Raw genomic sequence first — 19,017 nt, forward strand, 5'->3', positions numbered from 1 at the left:
TTTAAAATGAGCCATCTAGACTTAAAGGATATTTTCCTCCATGGATGGACAGGACACAATGAACCCTTCAAATCTCAGAAGTGCTTAGAGGCCTCAACAAAATCAGTGCACCATTGTTTAAATATTCACACACATTATGAATGCATAGCACAAAATTCCCCATTCCCTCCATTTCTTTTGCCTAATGGTGGGGAAAGCTTGTAAGCTACAAAAGGCTGTAAGTAATGGAACGTAATCTCCTTAAAGCCTCACCACAAGTGCATAGAATCATAGGAAAGGAGGACTGAAAGGACCATCTTGGACCATGTAGTCCAGCCCTCTGCTTAGGAAAGGATCATCCCTAACTAAACCATTCCATTCAAGTCTAACCTGCTCTTGAAAATTTCCAAGGATGGATATTCCATAACTTCTCTAGGTAACTTGTTTCAGTGCTTAACCATCCTTATCATCAGAGGGTGTGTTCTTCAGTTTCTTGCTTCATCAGACACATGGGTTTTAGCTAAAACTGTGACCCCAAAAAACCTCACTAAGTGGAAAAAAATGTTAATTTACTTGGGTCAGGTGTATCTGTAACAGCCCACTTTAAAAAACCAAAACCACTTTAAAAGGCCAAAACCACATGGTCTTTGACAAAGAATACCCATCATATAGTGCCAAATACAATTCTGAACCTCCCATGAAACAAGTCTTGCCATAGATTCAGTTCTAGACATACAAAAAAGGGACAGAAAGAATGGGTATTTACTGAGTAGGGGAAATGGAGGAAAGAAAGGAGAAGAAGGAAGTCTTTCTGTGCTTGCCTGTTAAGAAAACCTGTCTTTATAACAGTTGTGGACAGACAAGCTCTTTTATCTACAAAAGATTGTTTCCATATTAAATGTTGAGTATGACAAATATTCATATTTACTTCAAGGGCAAGTGGACTCCACCTGCAGAGTACTTATGCAGGGGTGGAGTATTGAAGTCAACGCTGAAGCCTGTGCCCCCAAAGCTTTACTGCCATCAAGCCCTAAGCCAACTAGATTAAAACCATGTGTGTACATCTGCATGTGCTGTGACTGTATCTTAGACATACCCTAGGTTATCTTTAATCTATCTGTGTGCAGGAAAGCAAGGACTTATGGTACTTGTTGCTCTTCAGATCCCAATTCCATTTCATAACATGCTGTTACTGCTTATTTTGTTTATTCCAGTTAGTCTGATTGTAAATGGTATATTCTTTCATCTCTCTCAAATACAATTCTTTGATATACTGTTGACTGGGAAGGAGGGGACCAGACAGAAAATGCACAGACGTGCAACCTGAGAGCTCCCACATAGTGATTTTGGGCCTGCTAGGTGGTGACTTCTGGTAGAGGACATGGGGTTTGATACAGAGAAAGTACTCTGTATCCTCCCTATAATGTCAACAGGAAGTTTTAGTTCACAGCATCTCTTGGGATCTTTCCTACTTTAAGGTAGGAAGGGAAACAGAGAGTGATTAGTAAGGGACAGATGTATTTCACCACTCACCCAGGCAGAACTTTTCCACCTAAAAGTTGACTTCTGTCTCCTAGCCTCATCCAGCATGTAGAACTTGACTACTTTGGTGTAGCCTGTGTTCTCCGGAGCCGAAGGCCAGGGCTATGGTTTCATATGTGTCCTTTTGCAGGTGAGATGAATCCAACTGGGAACAGTACATGCACTCCTTTGAACATATGTACAGGGGCTCCTTGCACCTTCCTCCTTATGCAAGGAGTGGAAATAATCCAGCCCTATATGTGCTGCTTTGAATATGGAAAGTGGAACCTGAGCTAAATATTACAAGAGATATAACCTTGCCACATTAAAACGTACACAAACCAAGACTCCTTACAATATTCATTACTACTGGAACAGATTCTTAGGAAGGTGTAAATTAGTGTCACACCATTGGAATCAATGGGAAAATCAGGGCAACTGTCTCCATAATTGTTTTCTTATGTAGAGCTACAATAAAAAAAAAATTTTCAAGTGCTGTAATCAAATTCTCTCTCAAAAGCACACACAAAGGAAATAACCAACAGACCTCAGCATTGTTTATATTCCCTGCACTAAGTGGTTCTTTAGTGGATGCTTTTTAGACCAAGGCTTTCAAGGGCAAACAAAATACAACCAAGTTTGTTTAATCAGAGATAAGGAAACCAGTTTGGGTAAAATAGGAACAAGCTTGAAACTGCACCTAAAACTATAACAGAATTTTTTTTGTTTAAACAAAAAAAGGTTTAAAAAAAAATCATGTAACTATTTTTTGCTGCCACTTATTTTTTCATTGCCCCCATTTCCAAATCCTAGCCTACCTGTAGGCAGAAGATCTAGAAGCCATGTAAGAAAATAATTTCTCTTGTGATTTCCAAATGAATACATCAGTACAAATACATCAGTCATTTAAATAAGAACTTCAGGGGTTCACTTATCAGTCATTCCTTAAGTAAAAGATAGACCCAGTTCAGCTTCAAGATTCAGATTTGGATAGAGAGCTTGAACACCTCAAGTTTTAGAGCCACTGGGATCTAAGATTTCACTCTACCTTATTATAAAGCTAAGGACAGTCACAAAGCTAGGAATCAGGCTGACGGTGTGAATTTCCTCCCTAGTGCTACAGGGATCTGGTAATTTGGGGGCTGTTTTCAGACCTTCTGACCCTCACTGCTGACTTTCTTGTCCCCAGAGTCATATCTCCTCCAGTTTCTGATGCAGGCCATGTAAGAAGTTTGCATTGTTATTAGCAGTAGCAGCACCACCATGGCCAGTTTCAGTCTATGAGCAGGCTTCTTCTGCATAAGACTTAAAGTAAAGGGAGTGCTCACCTGGGTGATTGTATTGTTAGTCACATGGCTGCTTTCTGTTGCATGGACACACAATACTGGACTTTGAATATCAAATGCCATCAAAAAAGACAAGCAGGTTTTCCAGTGTATAATTTGTCATGCATACTCAATGAGTCACTCTAAGCAAATGAAGTCTTCAGTGGCAGTAGTACCACCCCATTAGTCTTGCCAACATAACTGCTAGATAGTCAGGCCCGTCTAATTAACTCTTTCCCCCGTTCCAACTAATGATCATTTATTGGATTTGAGATGACTCACTACCGGCCTTTGATCATACCCAGTCCTGCACACACAGTCCTTCCTGGTATGATGAGATCTGCAAGGCCTATGGAAAGTATTCCAATTGCTTGTGAAACTCTTACTCATTCAGCTGTAATTATGTCTGCAGCTGTTGCTAGGGCAACAGGGACAGGTGTTGTGGTAGGAATCTTTTTTTTGTGCTCGATAATGGAGGAATGTTACTCACAGCTGAATGGTGTGGCCATTTTGATGTAAACTAAATGCATCTTTCCTTTAGCTTAATTGGCTTACTCTGCATACGTCAGCACACCAGAGATGCATTAAGTGCTGTGCATTGCAATGGAGATGGAAATTGTGGGGGTGAAGGGAGGTTGGGAAATTGAGCCAGTTTCTAAGACTCGTAATGAAAACTGCCACTTCACCTTCCTGAATGGTAACAGCCATAGCAACAGCATCAATGCAACTGAAAAAGAAATGGATGCAAGGTCCAACTTAAAAGGGAGCAATTTCCTATCCATATTGCTTTCACAGTGCAAGACTGCATCAGTTTTGCTGAGTGGCCTGCATCTGTTGGTCTCATAGGAAGACCCAGAAGGACCCTCAACCAGTCAGAAGGCTCAACGAGCTCATGGGGGGTGACTATGAACTCTTCCTTTAGTAGCAGAGATTTTTCTGTTGTAACTAATCTGAAGTGGGGCTAGGATACACAGAATTAAGATCCAGTGTCCCCGTCTTCTTCTGCTCCAGGCAGCAGGTAGGGAGGGGAAGCTGCAGCATTCAGGAGAGCAGGATGGGCTCACCTCAGTCTGGTCCTGCTTATGCGAGGCAGGGGAGCATGTGTGGATGGAGAAGGATAGTGGGGTGTGAAGGAGCTCAGCTGCTCACAAAGCCCTGATGAGGCAGGCAGGGACAGATAGGAGCAGCCCACATACACTTGGTGCAGCCTCACCATGCAGGCAGGTGAGAGAGAAGCAGCAGGAGCTGGTGCAGGCTCGGCTGCAGCCCACCGGGCAAGTGTGAGATGGAGACTAAGAGAGCTGGTGATACCAGCTGTCCCCCCTCCCAGGGGCTTCTGTTGTTGCTGGCAGTGGCAACTGCTTTCCTGCCCTTTCCTGAGTTGCTGGGGGAGCCCAGCAGTTCCCTGGGCAGTGGCAGCAGCAGGAGCCCTGCTCAGAGCTGTGCTTGCCAACAGGGGAGGCTGGGAGCACAGCACACTCGACCTCAGGCAGGACTCAGCCCCAAGCAAAGCGCAGCAGGGGCAGCTGCCTGAATACAGTTAATTTGTGAGTGCCTGCCTGTAGGCTGGATCCAATCAGCTGGAGGGCCAGATGCGGCCCACAGGCCATCTTTTGCCCACCCCTGTCCTACTGCTTCTGGTCACCCAATCTGACTCCCGGGTAACCAGCCCAGGTGCTGCTAATTACCATGAATCCACAGCCTCAGGCCCTGTTGCCTACAGTGGGATGACCCGTATTGCCCTTTATACTCTGTGGTACTTGCTTCTCTGCTAAGGTTCACCTTTTCTCTTAAAGTAACAGGAGCCCTTGCTCCATATCATACCATGGTGTGCATCTGGGAGCATCCTGACACCCTAGGATTTTGTCACAAGCACCATAAAGTTCCTTCTCCACGCCACTGGTATTGTCTTGCATAACATGGTCTTATTAAATAATTTTTTGAGATTACTTACAGCTTTGTACCCTGATGCTTTCCATGTCTATATTCTCTCCAATCCTACAGCTAGACAATTTTTCATCTTACCAAGGGCATCTGCTACTTCTTTCTCTGTTATTGATTCAACCAAGACTTGATTTACTAGAACTTTTCTACACCCTGCTTGGGTTCTCTTCATGAAGAGTCTCTCAGAATGATTCCTCCACTTGCCCTTGATCTGTCCTGGCTTTGTCAATATCCTGCCTCCCTATATGTCCCCAATATCTTTGGTTAGCCTCTCAAGCCCCTGCCAGTCAGCATATGTCTTTTTCACCTTTCTTTGTTTGCAGTCTATTTTACAACTTTTCTAGGGTGCTTTGCTTTTTGCCTCTACCACTACTTCCTTGGTCTCCTTCTTGGCTGTTTCATATTTCTCATAATCCTGTTGCTCTTTAGTCTTCTGCAATAACTTGCATCTTTTCTTCCTTTTCCCTGGCATTGCCTGTACCTCATCACTCCACTTCATCTTTGTCTTTGAATGCCTGGCTTCTGTCATGATGACACACGCACAACCTCTTCTTCACTTTTGGTATTGCATTCAGCTATGTCTTCCCATCACTTATTGATATCCTTGTTTTGTTCTACCTTTCTTAACCTCTCTGGGACTCTGCATTTTCACTCTTGGTTCTTGTTCTCTCTGGGACTCTGCATTTGAAAGCTTTGAACACTGAGATAGTTAAAATAACTAAGACAAAAGTCAAGATTTGCCTTTAGGGCCAGAAAATACCCCCAAATCCTCTCCCTCAGACAAAGATCCTCTTTCCCCCTCTCATGCTGCAGTTGTGCAGGCCACTGCTATGCAGTCATGCAGCCCACTGCATAGTTTTCACAATATGTAAGCTTGATAGTCCCGAACACACTGCTCAGCACAATTTGTGACAACACTTTTGTTAGGATGCCCTCTCTCACTTAATGATTGTAGCCATAATGACTGATCCTTAAAATTGTGATGATACTCATGTTTCATATAATAACAGATGTATTTTGGTTGCTACCAAGTAGTCAAGTGTTATTTAAAATGTTTGGAAGGGAAGATTAAAAGCTAAATCATGCCTTGTGCCTCTGTGGTTATGGAAAACCCTAACTCCTGTAACCACCATATTTCTCCCACAGAAGTCTGCACTCTGAAGCAGAGGGGACAAAATATAAAGAGCACAGAGGGGGGCAGAATCAGTGGATCCACAATTACATGGTACTGCCAGAATGGTCTTAGGATACAGAGTAAGTTGCAGAATGGCCCTGGGAAAAAAAGATGCTACAAAGCTTATAGCGCACAGTTTAATTCCTTAGATTGTGCACCCAGGGCAGGAAGAGATGTGTGTATCTAAGTCTAGACCCATCACTAACATTACAGACAGAAGGTCAGGGTGGCATAGACAGACTAAGTGGTTCAGAGAGGCAGAGACGGCCTGAGCAGGGTGCAGAACCTGGGGCAAATCAGCTTGTGTGGGGTCCCGCCCCCGGACATGAGGAAGCCAGTAGCGAATTCAGCAGCAGGGGGTGCAGAGCAGCCGGACGCAAAGCCAGCAGCAGCGTGGAGGCACCGTGCTGCTCTGCCCAGCTCCGCAGAGCCCCCAAAGCGTGGGGCCTGGGGCAGTCACCACGATTTTCACCCCCCGGGGATGGATGGCCCTGCAGAGAGGCATGAACTTTAGTAAGCAACAATCTAATTCATCAGATGCTATGAAATACATCTGATGTTTTGTCAGATGCTACCTTCTGCCTGACTTCAGGCTAACACAGCTAACAATTACAGGAATATCCTAGAGATCTCAGCCAAGATTCACCATGCTAGATGCAGCACAAAGGCAGAAAAAGGAGTGGGGGAGGGGAAAAGGAGGCACAAAGGAGTGCCTCTTGAGCAAAAAAGATTGTGCTAAAGGTCACAAAGAACAAAGTACAGAGATGAAATGCTACTACAGGTTCAGCACACATTTTAACTCTAGTATAACTCACTTTGTTTTTGTATACTAATCTAAGTTACACCAGTATTCAGAGACTGATGACTGGCTCTTAGTGGGTAGCTGTTGCTGTGGGCACTATTATATAATACCTTGCAACTAGGTGGCAAAGAGTCAATAATAATCATGTTTAAATGATCAAACAGCTATCCCAGGAAAAAAAGGACATGCAAAACCTACACTGATGTAACTTAAAGGGATGTAATTTTTAACCTGGAAGGCTAGGGACAGACATTACACATAAACTGGTTTAAGTGATCAGAAAAGGAGAGCTGCGTTAGTGCCCCTCAGCTTCTAGCCTGAGCCACTGCAGGCATGTGCCTGCATTTCTGAGATGTCTGTCTGGTTTCAAAACCAGTTTAGCCTAGCCAGGTTAGACTAACCTGCAAAGATTGAATCAATTCAGGCTCAGGGTTCTTTGAATGTCTGTCCCTAGCCAAAAAAGTAAGTGGTGCTCTACACTAGCCCTTAGTAATTGCACTGGTATAAAACAGTACTTCTTAATGGGAGTGACAGAGCACCCTGAGGTGTTGTGCGATCCTTTTAAAGGTGCCACTCAATATAAGTGTTGTTAGGTATGCAAACATCTACACATTATTCATAAGATAAACCCAGAGATTTCAAATAGAATCCCAGAGTGTCAAAAATATTCTGACTTGTTGTGGTCTTTCTGGATTCTTTGTAAAAGAACTGCTCTATTATTTTTAGTAGTAAAAAACAAATTAATTTAGCTTACTCTGTATCCTAAGGCCACTGTGGCAGTGGTTACCATGTAATTGTGGATCCACTGGTTCTGCCCCTCGTCTGTGCTCTCTATATTTTGTCCCCTCTGCTTCAGAGTGCAGACTTCTGTGGGAGAAATATGGTGGTTACAGGAGTTAGGGTTTTCCATGACCCCAGAGGCACAGGGCCAGAGAGCAGGCATTTTCTGAGGCATGCCTTGAGTCTATAAAGGTTGAGAACCACTGATGTAGAGCTGTGTGTTATGGTCTACACCTCATTTATATTGGTTTATACCATTATAAGTGTAGGCCCTCATACTTTGGTGCCATGGTTTTACTCAGCACAGTTTTCTTTCCTTTTCAGACTTTCAGTCTGAGTCCATTCTATTTTTTAAATTTTCCAAGACATCATCTTTAATTGTAAAACTCTGTATGGGTGTTCCAATCAAGCAGTTTCTACTTGTATGGCACTGTGGCTATACGTTTTCATGATGGTATTTTTAACACTTAGGAGAAACTGTTTTCATCAAGTACAGTACTGATAAGACTGGCTCTGCAAATAATGACTAAGCCAGCTTTTTCAAAGTGGGAGTACCCTTTGTCTGCTGAGCTGAGTGAACAGGAAGCCTGTAGTTTCTCAGTGCGTTTGCATTAGCACTGACCTCCTTGACTTCTCAGGCTGCAGCACAATAAGGCAATATTGACTCTCTGGAAGTGGAAAGATGGGGATATCCATTGATTAAAAGCAGGGTCATGTGCATTTTGTAACTGGTAGAACTTGCCAGGGAATCCAGCTGTTGTTCTAAAACTGTGTTATAGAATTGAGGTGTTTTTGGTCTGTTTATTTGTTTAAACAAAGTATTTATAGGCTTTATGGTTGAGAAGAAATGCTGCTTTCAATTAAAGTTAACCCTATGCAAGTCTAATTCAGTGATGCCATACAACTTTGCCCTGCCTTCTGCCTGACTTCAAGCTAACATAGCTCACTATTCTCTCTATACAGAGCTGTCTTCCTTGCTAGGGACAGAAGTTACACATAAACCAGTTTAAGTGATCAGAAACTAGTTTAAACCTGTAACAGAATAGAAGTTCAGTGTACTTAAACCAGTTTCAAAATGGCTGGTAAGATAAGCCTGGCTGAATATAGTATCAGACTTAACTGATTTAGGTCAAACCGAGTTATAAAACTTCTGTTACAGACCCCTTTCTGGTCCAAGTTGAATCAGAGTCCCCCAGCATCCCAGCATGCTTTTCAGCCCTGGGATGCTCCAGAGAGCAGGGCTGGCCATGCCCCTCTACTCTGTGGCTAGAGCAGTGAGGCCTGACTTACTGCCCACTGTGCCCCCCCAGCAAACCTTGGCTGGGGTTTGGAGCCAGGGAGGGGAGTTAAACTCACCTTCCCCCAAGTACAGAGCTACCCTGCCCTGCCCTGCCCTGCCCTGCTGGCTTACTTCGTGCTGGCTGTGACTGTAGACTACAAATACCAGAGGCACCTGAAAGCAGAAACAGGAAGTGATGAGCAACCCTGCAGAGTCCTGCTGCTGTGATTATGGACCGTAAATCCCAAAGTCCTCAGGGGCAGCAGGAAAAGAAGCAAACACATAGCCCATGGTGGCTACATGCCAGAGAGCTGTGGTCTAGCCCCTCCCCAGGTTCTGGCTTGAGCCACTGTAGGCATGTGGCTGTATTTCCTGAATCAAAAGTGAATGTGTGTTCATTTGGTTATTGGTTCAATCTTTGCAGCTTAAACTAACCTACAAAGGTTGAGTCAATTCAGCCTTGGGCTTTGTGGCTGTCTACTTAGCCCCGAGTGTGCAGACAGCTTGCAACAATGCCTCCTATTAATCTCTATGAGTGCAATGTTGCTAGGTCTCCTGTTTTTTATCACCAGTTTTGCCATATTTGTTGATTTTCAAGTCCCAGCCTACAGAGTCATGTGATGATGGGACAATCTCAGTTATTGTTTTTGAGGAGGTTTTAGACCTCAGTTTGAGAGAAAAGCTTGAAAGTGCATATCCTAAAAGATCAGGCCTTTTGTTTTGTTTTGTTTTTTAATTTAATGAGTTTTGAAGATTTCTGATTACCAAAACCATGCATGTTACGCTTGAAACCTGAAGTGAACAAAGTAACTATCAATACCGTTAACTAGATTTTATCAGAAACAATGTCAAACTGCCTCCAATATATGCTCTCAGCATGAAAACCCCCAATTCTCCTACTCACCTTCCCACTCACAGCTCCTACAATATGGTTAGACCTTGCCAATACAAGATCTGGGACATATCCAACTGAAAATGAAGTTACTACAACGAGAAAGGGATTGCCATACTGATTGTATTATTTGTTTGTATACTCGGTTACTCCCCATTTTTTGATTACTGAAACAAAGATGCTGCAGGCAATTTCAGTCTGTTCCACTGGAGCACCACAAAATTTAGGTTCAATTTGTCACAAGATATGGGACCTTGATAACAGACTTGATACTGCTCCCCATTGCCTAGAAACAAAGGGTAAGGTATACAAGTGCTTCTAGCAAAGCTTGTTTGCTACCATATCCAGACAAACAATATTCCAACTACAGCACGTGAGCTGTTGAGACTTGAACTCTACAAGGGTGCTTGCAGACATTAAAAAACAAAAACAAAAATGGCACTTTAAACTCAGTGTGTTCCCATGCCAAGTCCCATGAATGCCCAGAAGAGGCAGAGCATTACTTCAACCTGGCTTTCTGACATCTGTAACAATTCTGCAGCCTTGCTTTAGCAAGGCTTTTTTTAGTGCTTTTGTCTAATAGGTGATTGAACCAGCTTTAGCTAAAAGCACCAAAAAGCCCCACTGAAGTGCCTGATCTTTACAGATGCTGCAGAGCTGAGTTGAAGTAACACACTGCTTCTTCCAGTAAAGTGAAATTTTGGGGTTTTATTTTTAACATCTGCAAGCTATGATGTACTAAGTAGCTGTTCTTCACTACTGTGATACTGTTGCAGTAGGACTGACCCAGGACTTCACTATCCTTGGAGGGAGGTGCTGGAGGGAGGCGTGGGGTAAGAAATCAGTACCAGGGCATGACCTGCTAGGATAGGGTGATGAAAATCAGAGGTGAGAGAACAATACAAAAAATAGAGTGCCAAAAACCAGACACTTGGGTACACTGCAATGCAAAAGGTATGGCTACCGCTCATGTAGACATGCCCAAGCAAGAGCAAGCTAGCTTCAGGGACTGACTACATTGTCACTGTGTCAGCACAGAGTTCAGCTCATATCAAAAGTCTGAGTATTTCCCCAGGATCCTTGGTAGGTTTTGCAGCTTGTGCTGCACTCCATGCTTTCATGGCTATACAGTTATCAGTACCTCAGCAAATTCACGTAAACCTGCCTTGGGTATGACAGCAAACCTTTGTATTACAGTGCAGACACACATCCATAGTGATCAATAAATACAGGCATAAGTTATGAGAACTAAATAGTGAACTTTATTGTGGAGCAGTAGGCATTTATACCTTAGGGCATTTATACACATGCTCTGGGAGGCAGGGGGTGGGGGAGCACTTTAAATAGAGCAGCTCTGAGAGCCGCTGTAATTAAAGGAGCTGAAGCATCAAGTGTATCAGCATCCCCACACTGAAAAATGGTGGTGGGGGCTCTTTAACTAAAGCTGGTTGAATGAGCTTTAGTTAAAACACCCCCACTGTCATTTTACAGTGCGGGGATGCTGATGCATGTGATGTGGAGTCTTCTGGAGCATGGGAGGGTACTCCAGCAGACTCGATTAATCTGCTTATTAATCGAGTCTGCTTTTATAAACTGTAATTACAGTGCCTCTGAACAGCCTCACACACATGTATAGGTGCCCTTAGTTTTTAATTAAGTAGCTCCCTAACTGAAGGGACATCTCCCAATTACCAATTCCCTCAGTCTCCTGTTAGGGAGCACCTCTGAATTATAACTTCTATCACTATAAGATACACTGGAAGAGAGAGGACAACAGAGTGGGGAGCATACAAATCAGTAATTCTCAACCAGAGTATCATGGAACCTTGAGGTGCCATGAGATCCTTTTAAGGGTGCCACAAAATATTAGCACTGTTGGGTATGCAAACGCCTACACATGATTCACAAGATAAATGTAGTGTGTCAAAAACATTCTGACCTTTTGTGGTTTTTCTGATTTCTTTGCAACAGAAGAATTGTTCTATTATTTTCATTTTAATAAAAAGCTCAGAGGAAAAAAAGGAGGGGCAAAAATAAAATGGAAAAGTTCACAAAATATAGAGGAAATAAGAAGGCATGATCTGGGATGGGAAACAATACACAAATAAGAAAAACATTTAAGGGACTACGAAAAAGACCATCAGCACAAAGGCACCAGGAAACCTCACTCAATTATTCTCATCTCTTTAAAACTTGTGTTTATTGCTCCATTACATTGCTGTCTTGTTCCAAAAATTTTCAGTTACTTAAAAATACCTACAACTGGACAATCTGTCAGTGCCAAAAACAAAGATTTTTTCTTCTGGAAAACCTGGATTTAGGGTTAGGTGGCCTGATGGCCTGGAGATAAGCATTTTAGAAAGTACTGGCCCCCAGCCTGGGTATAAACTAGAATAATATGTTTCTATTGTTAGAAGGCTTCTCACCTCTTAAAGGACTCTTATTTTACTCAACAGCTTGTGTGAGAGTTCCAGGACTGTGATGAGTTCAGAGAGAAACTGAAGTAATAAGAGAGACCTTACACAGGGACAGCAACCCCAGGGGGAAATGACTGGCATATGTGACTATTCTGATAAAATCTTTAAAAAAAGTCTGCAAAACGGGAAGGATGCAAGGACTTCCTCATCCCTTTGTCACCCTGCACAAGGGTGATCCTGAATTTGCTTTGGGAACATAAGGCATTTTTACACATTCATGCATCACAGCACCAGGTACTTTCAAAAGCACCCAGCACTGCAATGCATGCATTTGTATAAGCAGTGACATGCACATCAGCGCTGAGAAAATGGCGGCAGAGAGCTTTTAAACTGAAACATCTCAGAGGCATAGAAAGTGGTCTATAGCCATGACAAAACACAAGTGCATGGCTGCAGACTTGCATGAGGGTTCAGATGAAGAGGTCTCAAAATAGACCATGTTCTGTAACCTCTGTGTATGCTGCCTCCCAGCCTCGAGCTGTTTTCAGAGTGGGAGTGGGGAAAGGGAGCAGAGGGATTTTGGTCCGGGGCTTTTTCAGACCACAATGGAGAATGGGGTGGGTGTATTGCAGCCCCTCCAAGGCTGAGGGGGCTCCAATTTACCCACCCTACCCTCCAGTACCGGCTGGGGAACCCCCTAAAATGAGCTCCCTCTCCTCCCTTTCCCCTCTCCCATTTTGAAAACAGGGACAGGCTGGGAGGGAGGAGAGGCCATTACTAGGGGAAACCAGCTGCAGGCTCCCAGCCAGCAGTTAGATTCCCCTCCCACCAAGAATCAACAGTGAACTTCTGTTTGGTCCGGGAGATGGTTGCAACTCAGAGCGCTTCCTGCAAAGTGCTCTCAGTTTCAGCGGGAAGCTGCACTTCTGTCTGCACCCTAAGGGAACAGGTCTGGCATGGGTCTCTCTGGGAGCTACAGAATCCTGAGCCTGGCTGGGGAAGACAGTTTCCTGAGCAATGGACAAGGGACTAGTCTAGGGGAGCCTAGGCTGAATATTGAGCAGTCTCATTTTACCTGCCAATGTGACTCTGACTAGGGTTCAGCAGGGAGAACAGCAGGTTGGCTACCTGGAATCAGCTCTTCATCAATTTCTAGTAGCTGCAGAAAAAACTGTAATCAAGCCAGATGTGTGACATTTTGTGTAAGATACAACTAGGCAAGTCAGCGTTGCAAGACAATACATGGCAGCCCTGGTAATACTTTGTTCATTTGCAATATCAAATATTATTTTGCGTTATGGGATCCTTTGCAGATGTAGTTGACCTAAAGATTACAGAGCAATTTTTCTAGTGACTTACGCTTTAACAAAGTCAAAGCAGAGGGGACCAGCAGGTATTGGGGGAGTCCCTGTTTCCCCGAGCACTACCAGGAGTGACTAGAAATAACGGTCACAAGCTGGCAGAGGGTAGATTCAGACTAGACATCAGGAGGCTCTACTTCACAGTCAGGGCGGCTAGGATCTGGAACCAACTTCCAAGTGAAGTGGTGCTGGCTCCTACCCTGGGGGTCTTTAAGAGGAGGTTAGACAAACACCTCACTGGGGTCGTTTGACCCCAGTACTTTTTCCTGCCCATGGCAGGGGGTTGGACTTGATGATCTGCTCAGGTCCTTTCCAACCCTACCTACTATAAAACTATGAAAGCAAGAGTTGTTACAAGATACTTTCCTCAGCAAACAATGCCATTGGCAACACAGGTGCACATGGACCCCGAGATTAGCGGTGCACCCCATGACAGAAGTGCCGGTGGAATCTGTAGGGGCGGTCGCCACTCACACCCCCCACCCCCCAACTGCCAACACTGCCGGCAGTGTCTGCAGGCAGTCCCTGATCACCACTGGCCACAGTCGACACTGCTAGTGGTATCTGCGGGTGGTCGCTGACTGCTGGTCGGCACTCACAACCTTCCCCCCGCCGCCACTGACACTGCCATGGCCGCCTGTGGCCAGTTGCCATGTCCCCCCCAGCCTCCAGGGGCAAATGTCATTCATGGACAATTCTATTGAGCCCCATAGAGATTCTTCCATTGCATGAACAGCAAAAGACACAGGACTAAAAATGCCAAATTTGTTCACTCATCTTTCTCTATTATGTCAACCTTCTTCATTCACCCTCTTTTTCCTAGAGAGAGACATATTCACACACATATCCCCCGAAAAACACCAGCATCAAAAATATTTTTAAAACACTACAAGGTGTAGTGCATTCTCAGGAAGCACAGGTACATGTACAGTATTTACTTCCTTTGTCTTCGTACATATAGGAATGTAGTAGCACTCTAATAGTAAGATAGTCTTCACTCTACCCAGTTCTCCTTTTCAAATTGTTTCCCCAAGAAAACACATTTAGTTATTTTATGCTTTGTATCAGTATCAGAATTCAGATCCTTGAACAAGGTCAGGTGGAAGACTGAACTTTGCCCCTTGGAACTGTTTAACCCTTTGCTTCTCAACTTGCTCAATAAGTAAGCAAAAGTATCTAGAAAAAACAATGAAGAAAGTAGTATGAGCCACATCTCCCCAAATTACAGAGCGTTTATGCATGTGCTCCAGGGGGACACACTGAAAATAGTGGTGGGGGCACTTTAACTAAAGTTCGTCAGACCAGCTTTAGTTAGAGTGCCCCCACTGCCATTTTTCAGTATGGGGATGCTGACTCTGGAGTCCCCATGACTCCCCATACACATGACTCTGGAGTCTGCTGGAACACAGTAATTACTAGGGCTGTGTGAAGCTTCGGGTGCTGATTCGATTCAGAAGAGATTTGGCCCAATTCAGTGGCTGAATCTCCAAATCCTAATCGAATCAGGAGACCAATAAAAAGGTCCCCGGGGCTTTTTTTTTTTTTTTTTTAAGAGCTGATGCTGGGGCCAGGCAGGGCAGCCAGGGGAGGGGGGGAGGGGGGGGGGACTGGACAGGGGTCAAGGGGCTCGTGGCAGAGCCTCCCACACAGTGGGGGACAGTAGGGGTTGCCCCCCACCTGGCAGCAGCTGATGAGTCAGGGTTTTTTCTTTCTTTTTTTTTTTAAAGAGCTGGGAGTTGGGGCTGGGCAGAGCAGCCATTGGGAGAGTGCGTGGGGGATGGGGGATGGGGCCTGTCCAGTTCAGAGATTCAGCCAATTTGGCAGCAGCCAAATCTCTGAATCAGATTCGGTCAGATTGGTTCGGCACAGTGATTTGAATCACTGAATCTAATCACTGTCCCCTGAAATCGGCCGAATCTGAAGCAAATACTAGCCGCTTCGCACAGGCCTAGGAATTACCACACTCCAGCAGACTCAATAAATCAAGTCTGCTCTGATGTGCTGTAATTATAGTGCACTGGAACAGCCTCAATGCATGTGCATAGGCACCTACACCTCCCTGATTCTGCTTAATTTGAGTACTTTAGAGGACTCTTCAGAATGGTTTGAAATCCTGTAGGACAAAAATCAAGATTTATCTTCAGGGCCTGAAAATGCCACCAAATGCCTCTCCTCAGACAAGGATCTTCTTTCCCTTTTATGCTGCAGTCATGCAGCCCACTGCTATGCCAATCTGGAAATGGTAGCTGAAAAGAAGGAACTGTTGTCTAACAAGAGACCAAGGAAACAAGTGATTCAGCACTTGACAGAAGACTTCCTCATTGATTGCATCTGTCCAATTTCAAGTCAAAGTTTTTCCAAAGCATTGACTGCTCAGGTTTGCTTTGCTGGGTATCTGTAGACCACAAGCACATATATTATTATTGGAATTTACTCATTCTTTACAGATTAACTGCATGTGTAGAAGACTGAGAATGACCCAAATAACTCTTTATTCCCCAGAAGATATGAATCTGAATGATTCAGCTCTGATGTGGCCTTCCCTCCCTCACGGTTTCACAAGAACCACTGTTATATTGCTATTGAGGTTAGCTTGGTTGAGAAAATAGTGACTGGAAACAAGTGAATGTCACAAAAGCACACACAGCACATGGAAGTGCTGAATATACCTGCTTTATCCTCCCCTCCCCCCTTACACATACACTCACCTCTGGTCAGAAACACCCCAGCCATTCCCTCCAATTAACCATGCACATGGTGTACATCCATTAAGTCAACACAGATTTCCGATCATAGCTGCTCCTGACTCAAGTCACCTCTCCTCAGAAAGGTCTCTCTTCCTCTCCCAAGATCTTTGTGGGGTCACATGTCTTCCCTTTTCCCACCAGCAAACCAAAGCCAACTTGCCAACACCCAATTTACACAGGTCCAGTTACCTACAGAGAGCCATTGTTAACTCCCTTTTCATTTGAGATCAGCTTTTGCTTTCCACTAGCCAGAGGGGAAAAAATATCCAGCCAGACTCCAAAGAAATGCACTGGTAAATATTGACTTTGCTGAACTTAATGGGAAGTGATGAACCCACAGGAAGCCATCAGGCTATGAAAGAGCACAGCAAACTCCACAGTAAATCCACATGTACAACAGATGGCTGTTTTTCAGGGGCCAGATTTTTTTTCCGAAGTTACATTTATGTCTGCTTTAGCCCGCATTAGCCTATTCAGGCCATCGGGCTGTCTAATGTTACATTCTTTCAATTAAAGAAAAACCCTACAGCTAGATCAATGTTGTAAGGTTACAGAGTTGGGTGTACATTTTGCCCTTCTGCTTGCACTGGGTCCTTTGTAACAGCTGGTTGAGTTTTGCAGCAGGATGAGTTTATTTTCCTTGCAGCTACTGCTGTATATTCCAGACTCTTTCCTTCGGAAAGGTGGTAGTTTAAATTGGAATTAGATATACGGTACCTGCCAAGTTCAACATGCCTCTCAGACAAACCCTGCTCTGTCCGTGAGAGGCCCCAGAGCTACTGAGGCTATGCAAAGGGCAGTTCAACTATCAAAAACAGCGTGGAGATGGCTTGGCTGCATGAGAATTCAACTGCTTCTTGCACTGTAGACATACACTTTGCAGAGAAGGGAGGGGAAGGGTTGCTGAAAGGGCAGAAAGAAATGTGAAACACAGGCCTGGCTCAATTTTTTTAAGAGTTCATTTCTAGTTCTCTTGTGCTATGCACAGATATTCTAGAGACATTGCTATCCCACTTTTCAGAGATGCTGAGCACCTCCAGCTCCCAGCTAGATCAGTGAAAGCTCCAGATGACTGATAAAGTCAAGCCAGGCAATTTTTAGGCACAGCTATTTTGCCATAGAAAGTGCCCAATTTGCCATTGCACTGCTACAGTCCGTGGCCAGTGCAGTAGTGTTCATAGCAATTGTGTAAAGCTGGTGGAAGGCCTAAGCTAGATGCACTTCTGCACAACTCTTCATGGTACCTGAGTGACTTCCTCTGACTACACTACTGAGACTCAAGAGCCAGTGGAAACATACCACTTTGGCAAAGTACAAATCGTTAAAAAGCCTGAGGCTGAATCAATTCAATCTTCACAGGTTATTCTAAGCTGTGTAGATTGAACCAATAAGCAAATGAATGGACATTCACTTTTGATTCCAGAAATGGAGCCATAAGCCTGCAGTGGCCCAGACCAGATGCTTGGGGGGGGTGGCTAGAGCACACCTCCCTGCCTGGCTGGAGCAGACAGCTTGGGCCAAATTTAGCCCCCTGTAAGGGGGTGGCTTGCAGGGGAGGTGTGAAGTATCCTAGGATGTTGGGGGACTGTGAGTTAACTTGAATCTAGGGGGTTTGGGGAGAGAAATTCAGTGACTAGATGGTAGTGTGGCTGAGTGGTCTAAGGTGCTGACTTTAAGGTCTGGTTACTTTGATGGTGTGGATTCAAATCTCAATGCTACCAGCAGACCTTCTTGTGCTTGCTTTGGCAGCACACATACTAAAATGGGAACAATACAGAGAAGATTAGCATGGTCCCTGCTCAAGGTTGACATGCAAATTTGTAAAGTGTTCCACATTTTGCCCTTGTTGTGTAGCTCTGGTGTGTAGTTTGGTTGTGTAGTTAAGAACACAAGGTCCGTGAGTTCAAGGGTGGGTGCGAATCCAAAATTCCCCCTCCCCCCCTTTTGCTGGTCTGTTTTGTGGCTAAAGGGCCTGAGTTGCATGCTAGTGACCACAAGATTGCCAGTTCAAGTCTGCTTGTCGGCAAATAATTTAAGTTCGGGGCACATTGTTATGCTTAAAGGCAAGCTGGCAATACAGGCTGACCTGGACAGGCTTGTGAAGTGGGCAGTCCTCAACCTGATATCATTTAATACAGAGAAATGTAAAGTGCTACATCTGGGGAGAAATAACACACTTACAGGCTCAGCAGTGCTCTGCTTGCCTAGCACCAGAACTGAATGAGATCTGGGTGTCATGACTGACAATAAAATGAACATGAGCTACCTATGCAATGCCATAGCTGGTAGAGCTAACCAAACACTGGCATGCATCCACCAAGGCATCTCAAGCAAGGCAAAGGATGTCATCCTCCCACTTTACTCAGCCTTGGTGAGACTGCAACTGGAGTACTGCATCCAGTTCTGGGTGCCGCACTTCAAGAAGGATGTGGAGAAGCTCAAGAGAGTCCAAAAGAGGGCCACACACATGACTAGAAGCCTAGAAATCAAGATGTATGAGGAGAGGCTGAGGGACTTCGGATTGTTCAGGCTGGAAAAGAGAAGTCTCTGGGGGACTTGGTAGCAGCCTATAAGTATATTGGGGTGTACATCAGGGTTCAGGGGAGCTTCTATTCACCAAGGCCCCCCAGGGGAGGACGAGATTAATGATAGCTTCAAGCTAGACATAAGGGGAAAACTTTACAAGCTGAGTGCCAAAGGTTTGGAAAAGGCACCCCCTGGAAGTGGTATAGTCATCCACCCTGGAGATCTTCAAAAAGCATCTTGCTGCCCATCTTGCTGGAATTATTTGACCCC

The 19,017-nt window shown here is 44.5% G+C and overlaps 1 long non-coding RNA gene and 1 other non-coding gene across 2 annotated transcripts in view; both read left to right on the forward strand.

The window, feature by feature from the left end:
* Positions 1-19,017, forward strand: part of LOC132250884 (uncharacterized) — a 100,480-nt gene that overhangs the window by 8,150 nt on the left and 73,313 nt on the right. The window lies entirely within an intron of this gene.
* Positions 17,955-18,061, forward strand: LOC132251021 (U6 spliceosomal RNA). The gene has a single exon (XR_009462831.1). It is a non-coding gene; the product is annotated as a U6 spliceosomal RNA (small nuclear RNA).

The sequence above is a fragment of the Alligator mississippiensis genome, chromosome 5 (genome assembly GCF_030867095.1).
Source record: "Alligator mississippiensis isolate rAllMis1 chromosome 5, rAllMis1, whole genome shotgun sequence".
In the NCBI taxonomy this organism is placed as follows: domain Eukaryota; kingdom Metazoa; phylum Chordata; order Crocodylia; family Alligatoridae; genus Alligator; species Alligator mississippiensis.